Raw genomic sequence first — 8,878 nt, forward strand, 5'->3', positions numbered from 1 at the left:
TTGCCCTATCCTGATGCACAGAAAATGTTAAAAAAAAATGTGAGTTTAAGCCATTAAGTTTGGGGGGTAATTTGTATTGGAATAATAGGTAACAAGATACATTCAAAGCTCAAGAAAGACTAATGCATTTTAATGCAACAGAGTACAAAAAATGTATTGATAACAGTTTTAGATGCCACATTACAACTAACCTTAAGAAACTACCACTTGTTGAATACTTGTGTAATATTAAAGAATATCTACAATGATCTGAAAAGGCCATTAATATACTCTTCCCTTCTCCAACTTCCTACCTGTATGAGGCCAGATTTCCCCCACATACTTCAATGAAAACAAGATAGCCCAACACATAGAGTACAGAAGCAGATATGAGAATTCAGCCGTCTTCTGTGAAGTCAGACATTAGATTTGCAAAATATAAAAATGCCATTTTACTGAAGTTTGGGAAAACAGTTATTTGTTACTTATGGATGTTCTTTACATGAACATGTAATGGTTTTTTTATTTTTAAATGTCTAAATTTTTTTCAGTTTTGACTTTTAACAGTAAATATTGATAAAACCCATAATCAGAAGCTCATTGAGGTCCTCAATAATTTTTACAGTGAAAAGATGTTCTGAGGCCCAAAATTAGAGAACTGCTCTACCACCTAGAGGCATGAGGATGTATGTAAAGGAAAGCAATTAGAATTGGACTGGAAATCATGTTGTATGTGGATTAGGCAAAGAATTTGAAGGTGCTTGGCCTAGAAAAGATTTAGGACCTAACGGCTATCTTCTAAAAGCAGAACATTGGGGCACCTGGGTGGCGCCATCGGTTGAGCATCTGACTCGGCTCAGGTCATGATCTTACTGCTCGTGGAGTTCGAGCCCTGCGTCAGACTCTGTGCTGACAGCTCAGAACCTGGAGTCTGCTTCAAATTCTGTCTCTGTCTCTCTGCCCCTCCCTCTCCCCTGCTCCCTCTCTCTCTCAAATATAAAGTAAAACTTAAAAAAAAATTTAAAAGAAGAGCACTGATCCATTTTAAAAACCAAAAGGAATTTTAAAAATTCAAAGAAAAAAGTGAAAGTCACATGAAAACCTGCCAACCAGTGACAGCCACTATAAAAACATTGGTACCTGTCGTTCTAGACATCTGTCATAAAGTCTAAAAAAGAATAAAAAAACAAAAACCAAAAGAACAGAGAGAAAAGCCTGTATGCTGTGCTTAGGTTTTAGAAACTGTCAGAAACACTTTTTCAGCCACCGCAGGAGGAAAACGAGTCCGTAAAGCTAATTATCTTAAACACCAGGGGTTACCTGAGCTCTGGTGGCTCTGGAAAACACCTGCCCATAGAAGAAAGAAGAAAACAAAGCACCTGAGGAACTTACTCCGGGCTCACTAACAGCCAGGGGCAGTCAGGGCAGGGGACCCACCTCACATCTCATCAAGGGGTTCAGTTGGAGGCTGCATTCCTTTTCTCCTCTGCTGACTTTTAGTTTACCGGTTCCTGGTAGGCGTGCCCTTCAGGGCCCCACTGACAGCTTGGCAGTCACCAGGGCTGCTCTTCCACCGCAGCCCTGCATCTGTCTAAACATACACTTTGCCCAGCTTTTCGGCGTCTACTCATCTTTCCCTTTCCTGCTTAGTGCCTCATCCCCTCAGTCACCGCTTTCAAAGCAACAAATTCATCGTGGAACGAAGTGACAGCAAATGTCAGGCTCTCTTCTCTGGGCTTCCCTGCTCTCCAAGATCATGGCTTCTCAGGTTCCAGCTGCTGTGGTGGCTCTCCAAGCACCTTCGTGAAAGGTATAAAAAGGGCATTCACAAAGTAATGAAAACAAAGGTCCTAGGTGTGTGTTTTTTTTATAACCATTGTGCATGTTTTAGTGTTTCCAGTTTCCAGATGAACCAAAAATAGTTGAGGAACCATAAGAAAATCTTTAATAATTTTTCGAGTTCCTACTCAGACAATGCCATGCATGACTTGATCTCTTGTGTAAAACCCGGGGACCATGTGGCCGGCTATGTCGCCATCCCTGAACAGCAGCACGGCCAGTGTACACACTCATTGTCCTCTGCCTCCTCAGAGCACACACGACTCAGCTGTGTGACATTCTAGAAGTAGCACACACGTTTCAGAAACAGCCTGGCTGCCTGGCCGTGCGGTAGCTCTTTTATCCCCCACACGCAAAAAATAGTCAAGGAGGGTTCCCCATCCACCCAGGATCTGTAGAGTTTTCTTTTTTAAATTTGCTCTTACTTAATATTACACACAACTGAGGAGCTGCTAGGTCCAGCTATCACACAGTATGTCATATTAATAAAAGCAATACACACACAGACATTATTTTACCTAAACACGCTATAAAACCAAGTGAATTCTAGGGCACGCCTTGCCCCCAGTATTTTATTTTTAAAATACTATTGGATATGCATAGCAGTTGTGGTTTTTTGTTTGTTTTTCTTTTTTTTTTTTCTTTTTTTGACAGATCCTGCCGCAGGTTTATTTGTAAAAGTAGCACAGGAGGCTGATAGAAGGCCAGGCATCACACCAGTCCTGCCATCCTCACCCTGGCAGACAGAGGGCTCTACACCGGAGCCTCTGTGGGGGCCCAGGCACTTTGGGGAACCTGAGCCGCAGCAGGGGCTGGAGCCGGAGTTTCAGCTGCAGCCTGGGCCTTGGTTTGAGCCTAGGCCTTGGCCTTGGTCTTGGCCTTTGGCCGGTAGAGTCTGAGATCCTTGGCAGTGCAGGCACAAGCACGTTTCCCAAGCTTGGGGTGAGCGATATAGGCAAGTCGATTGATTGAGCTTGCAGCTGCCACTGTTTGGGATCTTGGGCTTGACGAGGGCCTTGATAGCCTTGGCACGTGCACTCATGAACTCGGCGTTGTTGGCCTGCATCTTCTTCAGGCCCTTCTTGTCGTGCTTCCAGGCAAAGTGTATTCCTCAGGAACTTGGGGTCTACCCCCTTAAGAGATTTCATACCTTTGGGTTTTTTCAATTGTTTTTTTAACATTTATTTATTTTTGAGAGGGGTGGGGAGAGGCAGAGAGAGGGAGACAGAGGATCCAAAACAGGCTCTGTGCTGTGAACGCAGAGCCCAACGTGGGGCTCCAACTCCCACACCACGAGATCATGACCTGAGCTGAAATCAAGAGTCAGCCGATTAACTGACTAAATCACCCAGGTGTCCCCAAGAGATTCATACCTTTGTGACCATCGTTTCTTGATGCCATTTCTGTGCCATTTTTGTGACTGGTTGTGCCTGGTGTGTTTCTTGGACTTGTCCATGCCTGCACCAAAGCCCAAGGCTCCCGTTAGCAGTTTTAATTTAGGAGTGTTTCAACTCAAACGTTAGCTTGAAGAGATCAGATACTGTTTTGTGCAAAGCTTTTAAATCACAAAAAAACAGTTATGAAATGGCAATAACATACCAGTCTTTTCTCATTACCTTTAAATTGTATCATATTACTCTAAAACACTGCATATAGTAGCCTGCTTGCTTCTTTCCCTCGTGTTTATATTGTACTTATTATCATGTGTTCTTTCCGAAGTCAACTTCCCTCTTTGCCTGTCTGAACCCTGACCACCGTCAGCCTCTGCATTCTCCAACTAGCCCCTTCCTATGTTTGACCACACTGGTCTTCGAAGCAGGGCTGGGCCAATAAGCCCCTGTAGCCATTCTTAGCTCTAGTACAATATTACATTCCTTAGATTCTTAGGTATCATGCATGCTGCATTATAATGCACTTTTTGGAGCCGGGGTAGTAAATGCTTGATACATCCATGTTCTCCACAGAATTTAAGAAAAAGCTGATGTAAAATGGGAGCTTTAGAAACATGTGTTGATTAATCCATAAGGGGCGGGGGTAGGGTGGGGGGAAGAGTTCATATGTAGCTTTGACTTTCACAACTAAATAAACAGTGGTTCCCGCGTTTGTCTGTGAACAGGTGAAGATCTGGATGCAAATTATCCCTTGAGGGGGTTTACTAAGAATAGTAACATTCCCAAGCTGGTGTGGGGGTGGGGGGTGGGGGGTGGAGAGGCTACCACAATCGGACCTGAGAATCCAAATTTTTAAGAAACAGCACAACTAACCTTGAAATGCAATGAAAAAAAAAACACAACAAACTCATTGCTAGTTGCTAACCCAAGATGTATTTACATTTCCTTTACTAAAAACTTATTTTCTACAGGGCTATAATGTACCCAGCTACAAACTACATTTCCCAGACTCCCTTGCAGCTAGAGTGGCTATCAGACAACCATGACCAATAGGATGTAAGCAAAGGTCAGTGGGTGTGATCCTCCCGGAAAACTCTTCAAAGATGATGGAACTCAGCCAGCACTGGCTCTTTGCTTTTCACATTTCCCCTTCTTCCTGCCTGGGGACTGCAGACCCTGTGTTAGAGGTAAGCATCCATCCTGCAGCCATCACATGATGAGCATGAGGACAAAAGCCACACAGTGAGAGCATGAATAGCTAAGTGGAGAGAAAGAAGGAACGTAGATCTCCAAAACATCTTGGAACCTTAGTACTGGGCCTGGATGGCTTACTTCTAGATTTCTTTTTCCTTTAGAAAATCAGTGCTATTTGGGTAAGCTACTATAAGTTGGGTTTTCTGTTACTTGCAGGCAAATGGTAAATGCAATTCCAACTGATACAAACACTGTATATTCAGAACATTAAGACCCTATGTAGGGACCTGTGTGAAAGAATAACCTGGAGTCCATTACACAAGCTATAATTCACAAAAACCTGGAAGAGCTGAAAGATAAATAAACACACAGTCTCTTCTGTCAACAACAACACAAAGCAATTAAGAGCTCCAGAAAAACAAACAAAAAACCATATGACAAAGTCAGCTTTTGTTGAAGCAAACAAAAACGTGCCATGAGTTTTTGAGCAAATGGTGGAGAATTTTGACCTTGATATTTGGGATATTCTTTTTAAGAGGTCAAGTTTAGGGAACCAAAATTACATTTACTTTTTTTATAGACCCAATAATTCCACAGGGTTCTATGGTGAATATCATGATATTAAAAAAAATGATAATATTTTAAAACGATTACTTTTCAACATTTAGATATAATCCATAGACAAGGCATTGAATTTATATTTATAGAATGTAAATGCCCTAAACTTAAGTTTGGACTAGTGAGTGGGAAGCAGAGAAGAGGGGTTGGTACAGGTGCCCTCATCTCTGCATATGTAGTATAGAGTCACTGGAAACTTGCTAACACTGGTGGATTGAAAATGGAGGCCTAGGGTCGCCTGGGTGGCTCAGTCGGTTAAGCGGTCAACTTCGGCTCAGGTCATGATCTCGTGGTTTGTGAGTTCGAGCCCCGCGTCGGGCTCTGTGCTGACAGCTCAGAGCCTGGAGCCTGTTTTGGATTCTGTGTCTCCCTCTCTCTCTGCCCCTCCCCCGTTCATGCTCTGTCTCTCCCTGTCTCAAAAATAAATAAACATTTAAAAAAAAATTAAAAAAAAAAAAAGAAAATGGAGGCCTAGATATATGAAGTTATGTGAGTAAATACTAGAAGAATTAAAAATGATATAAGCAACAAAAATTGAGAAGTATTGGGGAAGAGACAGATCAATGTGCTAAATTCCTCATCTTTTCATAGCATAGTAACATGTACTACCTGAAGCTCATAAAACAAGGTAAATATACGAGAGGTAATAGTGTTATCGTCAGAGCTAAAAGAGACGTTGGTAACAGTGGCTTCCTCTGGGTTGAGGCCTTGAGGATTTGGGGGAGGTGGGAGAAGAGAGATTTTTTGCACTTCATATCTTTCTGTACTAAAATTATATTGACCTCCACGTGTACATTCTTTTCATAATTACAATATAACATGTTTTTGTTTATTTTTAAAAACTTTTGATTCTGACAACCACCTGGTTTGTGGAGTCGTTGAACTAGACCATCTTGGGAAATACCTTTGAGCTCAAACACCCTTGTGAACTTTTACTCCAATACAGTCATGGGAAGGGATGAGCAAAGAGGCCTCTTTCCACGGGGCTCAATGTAAAACACAGGCATTTAGAAAAATTTTGCTCTAATTATCTTCCAAAAAAACCCTAAATGCAGTTAAAAGAACAATGTTTTGAGATTGTTTAATGAATCATTAAAAAACTAAAACTTTTTATTCCTAATAAAAGTAAAATTCAAATGTAAAACATTTGGATTATTTTGATTTGTATATAAACTTTTATTTTTCTCTGAAAATCAAATCTAGAGCTGACAGAAAGTGTGGCAGCAATAAAAATACACCAAAAAGAGGTATATGGCTTTGCACTCTTTTGTCGATTTAATGTTTAAAGAGCAGAAATAAGAACTATGAACATAAATAATTGAACTGAAGAAGGAAACATCTGCATAAATAACAAAGGAAGTCCACAGAAAGAACCTGCTGGTAAACAAAGTAATTTATCAGGCTGGATGGGGATACAATGGAAAGAAAATTGTCACCTAATTCTAATTCTGGTCTGTCATTTATGGTGATTCCCAAACCGGTATCAGGTGCTTACACATTTGAGACCTGGTAACATTTGCAAACTGAAAATTCTAGAAATGAATACTGATCCATTTTTAAGGCCTATTTTCAGAGTCTTGATGTTTACCAAGGAAAAGATAATTTTTTAAATTTGGGAAGAACAGGGAATTCTATATGGGTGTGGGGCCAACAATCAAACTGTCTTTAATGCTCAACTATACAGAAACAAGGACGTTTGTGACTGAAAGAAATGGACCACGGAGAGGCCAAGATTTGGTTTGCCCAAGGTGGTTCCAGATCCTCTGGATTCTGTGTGGCCTGTGGTGGCTCCCTAGATTCTCAGCATTTCCTGGGCCACGGCCACTGTCAAGACCACTGTGTTTGGGGACCTCTAACCCATAGCCAGGCAGATCTCAATGCTGCTTGCAGACCCAAGGCGAGGCGCACAAAAATTAAGCCTGGCTCTGTCAGAAGCAAAACTTTGCCACAGTTGATGGAATCTCTCTGGAAAGAGGAATAAGATGCCCAATGTTGAAAGGAAGTAACAGAAGTTTTCTGAGCGACCCTCCAACACACCGTGCGATTGCCTCCCTGCTCTTGGCCAACATTCCTGTGGGGCTCATGCTCCAAGTATGCCCCTTCGTAGGGAAGGTTGGCATAGTGAAATTTGGGGGCCTCCCCAGTCTCCAAACTTTGCTTATTCTCACTTGATGGCCTACCAGCGTTTGGGCATGGGGATGGAAAGAGGGTGAGAAGCATCCAGGATGACTCCAGCTTCTTGATTTGTGCAAATGGATGGGTGGAGGTGCCATTTACAGGGATATGGGACCCTGGGAGAGGACCCTGGTGGCAGAGGTCAGGAGTGTTGTTTTTGAGATGCTGGTTCCCAGATGCTCTGAGGCACCCTAGTGGAGGTGACTGGATGTAAGTGCTGAGAGACAGCAGCACAAAGACACGGCCCTGCTCTCGTGGATCTCACTGTACAACAGGAACAGACTTAGTCAAATAACTACCAAGATAAATATCAACAAAGTTTCATGAGAATGAGGGAGTGATTAAAAGGTACTGAGTACTGGGAAATCCATAAAATGACTGAAACGTTTTCGTGAACATAGTGCCATGGAGCTTCCTGAGGACCTTGATGGGCGCTGCCTTGTTTAGTGATGGGGCAGCAGCCGGGCTGGAGTGGAGAAGCGGAGGCAGAACATGACACCTCTCTGGAGAAGTGTGCTGTGACACAGAGGGAGGGGGTCTTATCTGGAGACAGAAGTGTTTCAGGAAAAGTTTTCGTTTGTTTTCAGCTCGTTTGTTTTAAGAAGAGAGCAGCAAATTGAAAGACCATTTCTAGGAGCCAGGGTGTGAGAAGAGGTGTGACAATCAACACCTTAAGTTTTCTGAGAAAGTGAGAAATGGGATCCAAAGAAGTCCTTGGGCAGGACCGGTGTTTTTCTAACCTCATGGAGGATCGGAAGGGTGGAGGGGGCAGCAACGGTGGGGTGGATCCACTTTTCTCCATAAACAGAGGCAAGGGGTCTGCAAAGGGCTGCAGGCAGGCTGAGGAGAGTGGAGAAGGCTTGGCAATATCTTTGCAGGGAAGGAGGGAGGAGAGGGCAGGGGGGAGAGCCAGGCAGGGCTGAGGGCCAGAAGCATTCCTGCTGGTGCCTGCTGCCAGGTCTTGTGGCTCCTCCTCCGGCAGTGGCAGGTGCAGAGCAAGCAGGTGGAGTTCATCCAGGCTGAGGATCTGTCAGACAAGCGTGACAAGGACAGAGGAGCAAGGACGTTAAGGGTAATGGCAAAATTAGTACTGGAATGGAGGAAAATGGAATTGCAGCTGGATGAGGAGGGAAGGGGAGAGGGCAACACTGGGCAGAAAACGTAGAACATACGAGGGTCACAGGGAAGCAGCTGGAGGGATGGGTCATCCACAGGTAATGCTGATAGGTGATGGCAGGACAGAGGTGGAAGGATCCTGTAGTCCTGGTTAGTGGATCACACAGACAAGGACAGATGTGGCCAATGGCAGGAGCCTTACTGAAGCACGTTTTCCCTCTTCTCTTCCCCTTCCTTCCTTCCTTCCTTCCTTCCTTCCTCTGTGTGTGTGTGTGTGTGTGTGTGTGTGTGTGTGTGTTCATTAAGGAAAGGAGAGGAAGGCCCTCATCTTCTTACCCATGGATCTCCCAGCCTCCTTCTCCCCCATGATTACGGAAAAGACCAACCCCTCTGTGTGTACTCTGGGTTCTGCCGCACCTCACCTGACTTGGGTACCTCGTCTTCTCTACCTTCCATCTTTACCTCTCTGCTAAACCATTCTCACTCATGCAAAGATGTCTCAGTTCTTTTTAAATATGGTCCTCCAACTCTGTCTCAGAGGTACCTGGCATCTGCAGATTCCTGGG

The 8,878-nt window shown here is 43.6% G+C and overlaps 1 pseudogene; it reads right to left on the reverse strand.

Annotated features, from left to right (window-relative positions):
* Window positions 1-2,498: 2,498 nt before the first annotated feature.
* Window positions 2,499-3,358, reverse strand: LOC128312449 (60S ribosomal protein L29-like; annotated as a pseudogene).
* Between the last annotated feature and the right edge of the window lie 5,520 nt (window positions 3,359-8,878).

The sequence above is a fragment of the Acinonyx jubatus genome, chromosome D3, assembly GCF_027475565.1.
Source record: "Acinonyx jubatus isolate Ajub_Pintada_27869175 chromosome D3, VMU_Ajub_asm_v1.0, whole genome shotgun sequence".
Classification (NCBI taxonomy): domain Eukaryota; kingdom Metazoa; phylum Chordata; class Mammalia; order Carnivora; family Felidae; genus Acinonyx; species Acinonyx jubatus.